Genomic DNA, 12668 nt, shown 5'->3' with positions numbered 1-12668 from the left:
GAGTTAATGCATTATTTGTAAAGGGGTGACTGCTGAGGGAAATTACGCAATGCCAGCCTTTTCTGTGTCCAGAGGTGGAGACAGTTAGTCACCTTGGAGCAGACTTTTGTCTCCATGGGAAAAATCACTTGAGTGACCCCTTGTCTGGGAAAGGGGAGGAATAGGGAATCTTTCCTGTGGTCTGGTCAAGGCTTCCCCCTCCCTGCACCTCTGTACACAGAGCCCTAGAACAGGGGAGCCGGGAGAGGATGAGAAGCAATCTGTGAAGGAGCCCTTCTGGAAGGGAAGGGACCACAACCACACTTGTCTTCCCAGAGCAGGAGGATAGAAGCAGTTAGCCCTGACTATGGTCCAGCTCACAGGAAAGGACATTAATGGCTCAGAAGGAACTTGCCCCAAGGTAAAAGCCCTGGACTGGTGTCCTGAGTTTAATACAAAGTTAAGGCAATTGGTGTGGCACAGGGTGAGGACACAGGACACAGGGTCCCTTGGACCCTAATCACCCTGACCAATATCATGCTTTGGAAGCATCCACTGAGCACATGAGAGCGCTGAAAACCATGACCCTGGGTCACAGCCCTGCTCTGATCACTCACAGCTCTCTGCATCGCTGGACAAATGTCCGCAGACAGTGAGGGATGGAATGCCGTAACCAAAATAGTGACACTGTTGGAATGATAGAGCATTCCAGTACTCTCTCTATCTAGATTTGCAAACAGTATTGATAGCCCTTTGTGATTTTTGGCTAATTCTGAAGGAGATAAGCTTCAAAAGCGGATATCAGTCTTTTTGCTCCTAAGAGAAGAGGAGCTAAAACAACTAACTGGAAACAAAGAGATTGAAACATGACCATATTTGTATTTCAACCTAATGATGTGGTTATAGTTTCCCAGAAATAAGCAAAGACATCTCCCAGCAACACCCCACAGCAATAAGGCAGGTGACTGGTTAGTCGAGATATGGTAGGAAGAGGGAGGAGCCTGAGAGCCACGTCAGGCTAGCAGTAAGGGGTGGGAAGGCAGGCTGACGTCAGGGAAGACACACTATGGCTATGTCTATGGCCGCTCCAGTCATCAGCTAGTCCCCACCCTCCACTTTGTAGATTATAGAGATGTTTAGAACAGAATTAAACTGCCACAGGAGAACTTAATTTTTCATGTAAGGCAGACTCTCCCAATCTAGAAAGGTTGTGAGATTGTATTCATGAAAATAAAATAATAATAATAATAATAATAATAATAATAGACTGATTCTCACTGGTCATCAGGAAAGCTTTTGGATAGGGCAGTGGTTGTCAAACATTTTTAGTCACAGAAGTCCTTTTTAGAATAAAATTGTATAGAGAATCTCAATATTTAAACTAGAGAAATATGACCAGTTTGGAGGGAAGAGTGGCAAAGATCCACTAAGCCATGGATACCAAGAGCTTCCGTGTATCCTCCCACCCCTGCTCCAGGGTCCCTGGGAGGCCCGCTAGGAGTACCAGGGGCTTTGTAACGTACTGTGTAAAAAATGCTATGGTGGGAGAGGTGATTGGCAAAACAGACCCATATCATAGTTCCTCATTTCTCATGAATCTTTACTTGTAACGCAGGTTCTCGAACCACAGCTGCTTCTAGCACAGAGAGGGTCCTGGCCTCAGCCGAGATCAGTAGCCCAGCTAAAGTAATGAGTCCCAAGTCTAGGCATTCCTCTGACAGCTGAGGACCAGTGTTCCATGGCACAGCCATTTCTCGGCATCGATTCCCAGCCTATGCGACACCCTTCAGTGAGGGGCAACCTGGAGTGGCACCACTCCCACACATTAACACCTGCAGCCAAGCCCATCTTGAACCATCCCCAAAACAGCCTCAGGGAGCCTTTTCAGAGTCCTGTGCCATCAGTGCCATCCCAAGGGTGACTGTGGAGAGCCAGACCCTGCTCTGCGAATAACCAGAGATGAAGGTGACAGACACCAGCTTAGACCTCAGTGACAAGGGCCAGATGAAGGACTGGCAACCCCATGCTCACCATGGCTTGTCCACCATCGGACCCCACAAGCCTGGCACAGTACTTGGTGCTTGTAGATGCTCAGCGGACACTTGCTGAATGCGCAGAAGAATCACCGCGTCAGGAGACAGGACTCACTCTGGCTCGTCACTAATTGATGTGTGACTCAGGACAAGTCATTTCTCTTGTTTGGATCCCATTCACCCAATTATAAAATTAGAAAGTTGGATCATAGAAGTTGTTCCTCAAAAAATGAAATACTGTTCACTAAAAAAAATGAACACTTAACTCCCAAGGAACCCATTCATTTTTGTTATTTGGGTATAATTTTGGATTCTGCAAAAATTTAATTTGAAAAACGGGGGTGGGGCCTATGTTTTTGGGTGGGGGGAATAGTTTATCTTTAAATGGTTGCAAACTAAGCCAAATGACCCATAGGATTCCATCAAGTGTTGGTATTTTTTGAAACTGTATTTCCCAGACTATTCACAGCCTATTCCAAAGAGATAATGAGATCAAACTGAAAAAAGGGAATTCAGTTTCCACTTGGCATTGTACACCTGAAACTAATATAACACTGTATGTTAACTCTACTGGAATTAAATTTTTTTAAAAAAAATTCTACTTCGTTCCACCTCCAGGTAAAATTGTGAAAGAGACAAAAGTAGGTTCCCATATCCTCTGTACACCTTCATCTGGACACCACCCACCCTCGGACACACTACTGTGCTGGGCCAGTAAACAGCTGGAGCACAATCCTGGCATGTGTCTCCACACCGGATCTATTTTCCATTATATCCCACTCATGTCAACTAATCTATTGGATTAGCAGAGTCGTACTAATGCTTAGGATCAACAGGTCTGGAAGGGACCTTACAGTCACCTGCTAAGTCACTTGGTAACCAAGACCCAGAGCAGGAGAGTGATTTACCCAAGGCCAGAATCAAACTCCAGGTTTCTCAGTTCTCAGGCCAGGGTTCAATCTACTGACTAGTAAGTAGCTCACACCCCGTCTATAAATGAAGATATCCCGGAGGGCTTTGTAAAATGCTGTACTCAGTCTCCACCTTCAGAGAGTCAGAATTATTCTAGAATGGAGTCTGAGCATCACTGATTTTTTAATAGATTTTTTTATCCAAGTGTATCACGTCTACATAAAAGTGAATAGATTATAAATGTAGATGTTAATGAATTCTCACAAACACCCATGAGTCCAGACCAAGAAACAGAAGATCTCCAGCACCTAAAACTCCCACCAAAGATAATTGCTATCCTGATTTCCAAAACATAGATTGCTTTTGCCTGTTTTTGTATTTTATGTAAAGGAAATGCACAGAATGTCCTTTTATCAGAATTATGCTTTTAAGATTCATCCATATTGTTTGCTGTGGTTATAGTTTGTCCATTCCCATTGCAGAACAGTACCACGATTTGTGATCCATTCTACTATTGATGGGCATTTGGGTAGTTTCCAGTTTAAGGATATTATAAATAGTGTATATTCTTGCTTATATCTTTCAGTGACCAAATGTGAGCATTTCTTTGGAGTGTATACTTGGGAATGGAATTGTTGGGTCATTTGGGTATACCTATGTTCAGTTTTAATAAACACTGTGAAACAATTGCTTCAAGTGACTACCAATTTATACCTCTTACCTGAACTATATGAGAGTTTCAGTTATTCTACATCTTCACGCAAACTTAGTATCATCAGTTTTCTTGGGTTGTCATTCTGGGGTGTGTGTGAGGATATTACATTGTTTTTAAGGTCCCCTAATGACTCTATGGACAGAAAAGGATCAGAACCTCTGCTTTGTCCCTACCCTTATGACCACTTGAGGCTTATGAAAATAATGCTCTTGCTTTTATTGTCTGACTCAATGTTTCTATAATATCCTACAAGCCAACTCAAAGTGTTAGGCCACTAAAATAAAAAAAAAAATTAAGAGCTTTTCCTAATTTATACAAAAATAAATTGGTGGATAAAAATTTTATTTAAAGTTCTCCAGTAAATTTTTCTTACATTTTTGGCACCCACTGTTGCTTTTCACTAGCAAATGCTAGTAGTCAACAAAATAAACAAGTAAGAGATGAAACAATAACATCTTCCAATCCCTCACATGGAATTCTGGAATATGCACTTTGCTTTTATAAATTTTTTATTGTTGTAACCACAAGCATTTCCTGCTAAGTATACTCATTTCTCTGTGCTAAAGAGGCCCTTAATGTCCTTCATTCTCCTCTTTGGAATTCCATCTACCTTATAGCTAGGAAAAGGCAGCCCTATTTTCCACACGATCCTCTTCTGCCTACAACTGATTGCATCAAGAGTAAACACCTGGCTCAAGCTGAGCCAATCAGATCCCCTCTCTTTCAGCAATTAGGAATTGGGACTTAAAGGCTGAGTAAGTTATTTAGAGCCATACAGTTGTGTGAAGTTGGAACCAAAATTGGTACCAAATTACTTGAAAGCCACATAAAAACTGATGTGACATTGGCATGAGCCGAGCTTAGGAGTATATACCTACTAGAGATTTTGAGGCCAAATTAAATATGGATTGCACAAAATAATTTCAGTATCAAAAACCCAAATTATTTGAGTTATCTGGTACCATAGCAAGACAAGGGGAGATGAATGGCAACTACTTTTTGTCCTTAAATCAGGAAGGCCTGAAATAGAGACTCAGGAAAAAAAATCTCTTAGCATGTTAAGAAGAGTAATCCTGAAGAAGTCCTCTTGAATAAGGGATGATAAATGGAAATCAATGATTCAGATGCCATTGATACTAATTTAAGCTATTAAATATTATTGATTTTGGTATTTGATATCATTAAATATCATATATCATGATTTTGTCATTATTGTTGTGCTGTCTTTGTGATCTATTTTAATGCATGTAAGATAATTTATAAGCTTTCCTCAGCTCGTGTAGTTATTATCCATTTAGTATCATTTTCCCCATACAGTTCTAAATCTTTTTAATATGAATTTTCCAATAGTGTGGCTATAAGGTAGCGGCTCTCTAAAGTTGGAGATGAACGCGTGAATTAACAGACAAGTTAGGAAGAAGTCAGCAGTGCTCCATTTAACAGCTTGTTAATTTATTTTTAATGAATGTATCAGTCAGAATTGGCTAGGTTTTGCTATGGTAACAAAACTCCAAACCATTAATGGCTTAAACAGACAAAGAGGTACTTCTTGCTCATACCACGTTTGATGTATGTTGGCAAAGGAGCTCTACTTATCATAGCAATTCTGTGACTCTGGTGAACAAGGGCTCCGTCTCAACGTAGACCTCCACGAAGACTGTACTATAGGGAAGGTAATGAGGAGCATCATGCACTGACTTTAAAAGCTTCCACTCAGGGGCGCCTGGGTGGCACAGCGGTTAAGCGTCTGCCTTCGGCTCAGGGCGTGATCCCGGCGTTATGGGATCGAGCCCCACATCAAGCTCCTCCGCTATGGGCCTGCTTCTTCCTCTCCCACTCTCCCTGCTTGTGTTCCCTCTCTCGCTGGCTGTCTCTATCTCTGTTGAATAAATAAATAAAATCTTTTAAAAAAAAATTAAAATAAATAAATAAATAAAAGCTTCCACTCACATTTCTTTGGCCAAACCATGTTATATGGCAATGCCTGTGAAAGAAAATGGAGAAGTGCAAGCTCACCATGTGCCCAGGAGATCCAAAACATGTGTGACTGGTCTTAATGACTAACGCAAGTGCGTGTGATTACAAAGTTATTCTGTGTGCTTTACCAGCTGGCTTTTCTGCTGGCAGACTGGTTTCTCATTTGTTTGATGGAATTAAGTAAGTCAATAATTTCTGCTGTTTCACAGGTGCACTGACACCTGAGTTCATTTGAAAACTGCTGGCCCAACCCATGGTGGGAACTCCAGTTAGATGGGCAGGTATCACACCACACGGACAACCCTGTCCACCACAACTTAGGTCAGTCCTATTTCCAGACCATGCTGTATATGAAATATTATAAATCTGGGCACAAGTTTGGATTTTGGGAACTGGAGAACTGGAGAAAAATAAATGGGCATCTCTGACAGAAAAGAATTCAGCCAGGTGTTCTGGGTCCTGTTTGATTACAGTAACATGGCACCACCACAGTGAGGGAGTGGGGGTGGAGGTGAAGACCATTGTGTTACATCATGAACTTGCTTTAAGTATCAGAAAGTCACCTTCCTTTCCTGTCAAGTGAGGAAGTTAAAAAAGAACAAATTTTAAGTAAACAACCCTTCACAAAAATAAATAATATTCAGAATCCCAGTGTATAAAATAGATATAAATTGATGCTAGAATGGGGGTGGGGGTGGGGAAGGACCAGCCCCACATCCCATTATACCTTACAGAAAACAGTAGTCTTTGAAACATGTTCACATAGAATCATAGAATCACATAGAATCTTGAGAACTCCAGGGAACATGACTTTTAAATGCTAGGATTTTGTAACCTCTAAAATGCTTCCCCGTGATCCTGTTAACTCTAGTTTTAACGCCAGCACTTCCTGGTTCCAAGTCCAAAGAAAGAGCACTCTTCCGGTTGCGGTTGCGCACAGGGGGCGAAGGCGGCAGCCTCGGCTGGCTGCTCCCGCAAGAGCGGCAAGAACGTTGGTGACCGGAGTATTTAGCCTCACTGACAAGAAGCGAGCTATTTCCACCTCCGTGTGTATGCGAGCACATGGAAATGTCGGGAAGGGTGACGACTATGCTCTGCCGAGTTCTGTCGACCGGCGCGACTGTCCCTTGCCTGATGCAGCCCACGTCAAGATTTTCTCTGCCAGCCGGAAGACCTTGAAAGAAAAGGAGGAGGCCCCCGGGAGTATCCTCTCCGTTGATGAAAATGTTGAATTGTGCCGCGGTAAGTTCAGCGAGAGCTTTGCCGATACGAACAGGAGCACGCACAAGTGCAAGACGGTTGTGGGCGCCGCCATGTTCTCCTGGGGTGTCCCGCTCCTGTTCTGATCTGGGGGAAGCACTGTGTGTACGGCCCTGTCCCGCACACCTTTGAAGAGGAGTGGGTGGCCAAGCAGGCCCAGAGGATGCTCGGTATGAAGGTCAGCCCGATGCAGGGCTTCTCAGCCAAGTGGGACTACGACAAGAGCAAATAGAAGAAATAAGCATCCTCTGCTCAAGCATCTGAGCCTCACCTTGTTCTGCCACTTCATGCGGCTCAGCGTATTTACTGGAAACTGCTGTGTTGCAGTACCAGTGCTAATAAGTGAGCAGTTTATGTGGAAGAAAAAATACACAACTAGCATTCACAGTGCTCCTTCCCTGGCCCCGTGGTTGGCCCAGGCTGGACACAGCCCCTCACCCCTCTGTGCACCAAAAGGCCCTCCCTCGCCTACTCCCCCTGCGGTGAAAACCGTTATAATTGCAATCCCAAAGCTCCGTGCCCAGGACTGCCAACAACGCTGACATCTTTTGCCTCTACTTGTGAGAGGGTAAGCCATGCCTGTGATTTTGAAATCTCACAAGCCAAAGTTCTGTTTCTGTGCCCAGGCTGTTTCCTCTTCTCTCCTCATCAAGTGCAACTTTTCCGTCATCCAGGTGTCATAAGGTTTGGTGAAAGACAGGGGCAGGAGGCTCTCACCCCATCCGAGAATTTGAGAAGTTGGTAATTCTCCAGGTAGTTAATGAGGACTCTGGGAGACACTGGGAACGCCTTTGGAATGTTAAACACAGTGGCTTTTATTCTGGCTGTCTTGCTGCCCCAGCTTCCTCACAACAGAGGAACTTACTGTGCTCTTGATGGGTGTGTCTGAACATCACTTGGCCGCCACAGCCCCAGGCCTGCCTTTGGCTTGTTGAGCTGGTCTTCTGTCATAGTGTTTCTGATGGAAAAGGACAAGACCTTTATTTTAAGACTCGTAAATACCAGCAACTCCCTTTCCAGTCACCAACATTTAAATGCTACACTATTTGTCAATAAGGCCTGTCTTTATCTAGATCATTGCTTTGTCTTTATCTGAGCCATTCTCTAGCTGCTTGTGACTCAGAGTGGTCTGGACCCTAGACATCAGCTGGGAATTTGGTTGAAATGTAGAACCTTAGGCCCTATCTCAGACAGAGTTCATCAGAATTTGCCTTTTCAACAAGATCCCCAGCTCTTTGCTCTAGTCTATAAAACTAAAAGATTGAAGGACATTGTCAATGGTGACAGCCCAATTGTCTCGGAGGACATTGTTTGTCACAAAAAGCAGTCATCCAGGAGTGGGGACACCTGGCTTCCAGTCCTGACTTGGCCACTAACTCACTGAGTGGTCTTTGCCAAGTCACTTGACCATTCTGGAATCTTGGATTGAGCTGAACTCCTGACTCTCCAAGTGCCTGCTCTGAAGACAGAAAACAGAAAGGTAAGCGCTCTTCTATCTGCTGATGACATGGTTTTATGGCCAAACACTTAATAGACAATTGTCCCCAAGATCTAATTACTTTCAAAAAGTAAAGCTCCAGAGCAGCTGCCATAGTCACTTTGTTTTGGTAACTGTCCTTCAGAATTTGTTTTATCAAACACAGATCTCTCTGGCAACTCACTTCATTCATTTACCTGGGGGTACTTTTTTGTAACCTCTTTGCACTTGAGTTCACTCAGCTTCCAAAATGTGTACAGTCACATCTGTCCTATCATATAGGGCTGTATGAGAATCTGCTGAGAAAGCACCTTGGTTTAAGGTGCTGCCACACCCACTGCAGACTGACAGAGCCTTTTGGGGAATACCATTTAGTAATAGGAACTTTTAAAACCTTTAAAATATGCATAACCCTCCCAGCAAATCATCCGCTAGGCATAGACCCCAGGGAGAAAATTATGAATGAGTAAGAAGGCTGTTGGTAACTATAGCATTGTTAATAATAGTGAAAATTTGTAAACAACTTAAATGCCCAACAACAAGGAATTGGTTAAATAATAAACCAAAAAAAATAAATAGTAAATGATGGTACCCACATAATCGAATTCCATGGAAACAAACAATGCTAAAAACAGGTATTGAAAGATGTGGAAAGCTGTTGATTTCTCACTGATTAATGAAAATATACTGAAGACTATAGTATGGAGTATGATTAGGTTCCAATTTGAAAATAAAGTATATAAATATGCACAGGAAAAAGACTGAAATCATGCACGTTGTTTGTGAATACTGATGCACTCTGATTATGGGCAGTTTTATGTTTCTTGTTTTGCTTATCTGTGTTTTCCATAGTGCAAGTGCATTACAGTTTTCAAAAGGAAAAAGGTTTTGTTTTGTTTTGTTTTGTTTTAAAGAAAGATATAGCATTTCTAACAAAATAGAAGCAATGTTTTTATCATCATTGTATTCATCAGTGGAGAACGCTCCCTCTGGCTGGGGAAGAACAGACTTTAAATAATAGCCCTGTGGTGTCTGAAGGGGGTGAGGAGAGCTATCTTTTGCAATCAGGGGCTCAGAGGAGAGGGGTTACTAGGGAGGAAATCATAAATTCTTCCCGGAGGACAGAAATGGAAACTCACAGCCCTGCAAACAAAAAGGCAGCAGAAGCAGGTGGCATGCTTCCTGAAAGGCTGTCAAAGCACTACTTCAAAGTCAGGCTGGGGGCATGCAGACAGCAGTTCTCCTGGCTCTGACCAAAAACAGCAAGGACAATTCACCTGCCAGAGGGTCCTTCTAAAACCCAAAGGAAGGTGATTTGTTTCAACAGGGTAGAGAAATTTGATTGTATGGTCTTCCCTCTTCATTCATTGAAAGGTAGGTTTGTCTTCTTCATCTTAAATACCTCTGTCTAGTGATGCCTGGGTGGCTCAGTCAGTTGAGTGTTTGACTTTGACTCAGGTCATGATCTCAGGGTCTTAGGATCAAGCCTGGGATGGGGCCCTGCATCTGGCCCTGGGTGGACTTCCCCCCACCAGCGTAGGGCTCTGCACTCCGTGGGGAGTCTGCTTCTCCCTCTCTCTGCCCCTCCCCCAACTCGTGTTTTTTTTTCTCTGTCTCTCAAATAAATAGAATCTTTAAAAAAAATAAAATGAGTACCTCCATCTAGAACAGAACAGTGATGCAAAGCCTGCTTCGTCTTTTCTATTGCAAATAGTAGTGATGGTGACGGTGATGGTAGTTAGTGGTAATACTGGTAGTGATAATAGTGGAAGTAGCAGTAGTAATGATATGTGCCAGCTCTTTGCCCATATGATTTTATTTAAATCTTCATAAAAATCCTTTGAGGTTGGGAGTACTATGAAGGGAGGAAACCAAAGCTCAGGGAAAGTAACTGGCCCAGAGTCAGAGTAGTAGGAGCTAGAAGCTGGATTCTGATTAGGTTTGTGAATTCCAAAAATCTTTCTTTCTACTATAACACACTAGAAAATTAAGATGCTACAAGTCCCAGTTATATTTATCAAAAGCTTGATGATTATAGGCTAATTCAGCCCTTGTTTTATCCCCCATACATGGCCTGAAGTTGGTTCTAGAATTGTCTACAGGAGTCAGATTACATTCAACAAACTTAAGATGACTTTTTCTGAAGTTCAGTCTCTTCTTATGTCAACAGTTATGAGACTCTTAAAATACTTTCCTCTCCACTTTACTAAAGAACCACTTCACTTTCTAGGAGATAGTACTCTTCCGCCTGGATAATGTACCAGCCAACATTCCCTGATTGGGCTATCACTAGTGGGAGGCTTTCCCTGGTCTCTCCCCTGCTAGAACACTGTTTGCTGATGAGCAGAATTTAATATAAGACTGGTGTACTCTGACCCTACCCAAGAGTATTTAATTAGAAAAAGATGAAAAGAAATTTTATTTCTCAGCTTTTATAGAGTGATTTGGTGTCTTATTTTTGCCAGTAATGAAACGGAACTGAATGACATTATATAGCAGAGAGACATTTCTGCAGTCGCCTGGGTATCATGAACCCATCTGCCTGTCTGGGGAACCCCCTGCCTTCTGCTAAGCCAGAAATGTGGGAATTGTCTCGGTATCAGGAAAGAGGTGTCTCCCAAAGGCACTGGTGAGTCAATGGAAGCATATTAGACAGAGTCCCTGTACTTACAGTGTAGAGAGAAGCAAGAAATGCATCAGGAATGTTTTCAGCTGCAAGTAACAGAAAACCAACAAGGAGTACCTTTTTAAAAAGTAGAGTTATTTTTCTCCATAACAAAAAGTCTGTGGATAGACAGTCTAGTTGTTTCAGCAGCTCAACAATATTATCGAATTCTCTGTGTGTTTCCTATTTTCTACCCCAAATCTTCAGCATGGTGGCTTTTCAATTTTGTCTGTCACATGTCTCAAAATGGCAGCTCCAGCTCCAGATATTATGTCTATGTTTAAGGCAAAAAGAGAGTATAGAGCGTTGCTAGCCATGTCTGATGATTTCATTCAAAATGCGAAGTCTTTCTAAGAAGTTCCTCAACTGATTGCTTACTTAGATTCCATTGCCCAAAATGGTTACATGAACCATCCCTCACTGTGAGGGAGGCAGGAAATGTAAGTATCTGGTGAATGGAATTACAGTGAATGACTTTGACTGATCAGATTCAACTTCTGAAACTAGGCCACTGCCATCCTAAACAAAACCAGGGTAATCAGAAGAGCTAAACAAAATCATAATATTGTGGGGAGAAGGGAGGGATGGCAGATAGCTGACTTAAATTATCTGTCACAATGAGTAAGATTCAAACCAGTATGAGGAGACCCCATTGGAGTTTAATATCTAATGCTATGAACACTTGGCCATCCCAGCTGCACATCAGGCTGAAGACATACCTTGTGATTCCAGGCGTGCCTCACTTAGGAGGGAATGTAGAACTAGCGCCAGAGGCAGCAACAGCTGCTCTGGAATCAGTGGTGACAATGTTGTTATGTTAGTGTTCTTATGTGAACAATTGTTGATACGTGTCCTGAGATTATAATCTGTCTGGTCGCTTGGAATCTAGAGGTCTCTTTCCTCCCCTACCACTGCTAACTCCTTGGAATTAGATACTTATAAACTTTTCCTTGTTTTTTTTGGGGGGGGGGGCGCAGCGGGAGAGAGAATCTTAAGCTCCATGCCCAGCCTAAAGCCTAAGGCGGGTTCTATCTCACAACCCCGAGATCATGACCTGAGCTGAAATTGAGTTGGCTTAACCAACTGAGCCACCCAAGCACCCCTTAACTTTTCTTTGGACTGTGGATCTCTAAGAAGTGCCCCTTCCTTACTTAGGCTCTTGCTTTCTCCAAAGAAAGAAAAATACACCTACATGCCCACCAAACTGAGAATGGCCAAAAAAAAAGGTATGCTGTATCTTTACAACGAAATACCATTTGGAAATTAGAGAGATTGATGTAATTCTGCATGTGCTTATGGGGAAAAATCTCTAAAGCGTTTGTTAAATGATAAAAAGCAAATTGCAAGACAACATATAGAGCGTGATACCATGTATCATGTCTAGGATAAGCTTTGTGGTGGTTGTAATAAATTCTGTTACAACGGCCTTCAATCCCTCTCCCTTGGTGTGGGCTATATGTAGTGATTCATTTCTAATAAATAGAATGAAGCAGAAGTAGTAGTATGCAATTTCGGAGCGAAGTCATAAAAATGCTGTGATTCCTCCTCACTCTTAGATTCCACTCTGGTGGAAGTTAGTTGTTGTGTCACAAGGACACTTAAGCAGCCTGTGGCAGTATCCATGTGGCAAGAAATTAAGCCTCCTGCTGA

The 12668-nt window shown here is 42.6% G+C and overlaps 1 pseudogene; it reads left to right on the top strand.

The window, feature by feature from the left end:
- Positions 1-6458: 6458 nt before the first annotated feature.
- Positions 6459-7117, top strand: LOC123800324 (cytochrome c oxidase subunit 4 isoform 1, mitochondrial pseudogene; annotated as a pseudogene).
- Positions 7118-12668: the final 5551 nt, after the last annotated feature.

Source organism: Ursus americanus, chromosome 6 (assembly GCF_024610735.1).
Source record: "Ursus americanus isolate L20-20 chromosome 6, mUrsAme1.1.p, whole genome shotgun sequence".
NCBI lineage: Eukaryota > Metazoa > Chordata > Mammalia > Carnivora > Ursidae > Ursus > Ursus americanus.
Note: the sequence above shows the minus strand (reverse complement) of the source record. Positions and strands in the feature narration are given on the sequence as shown.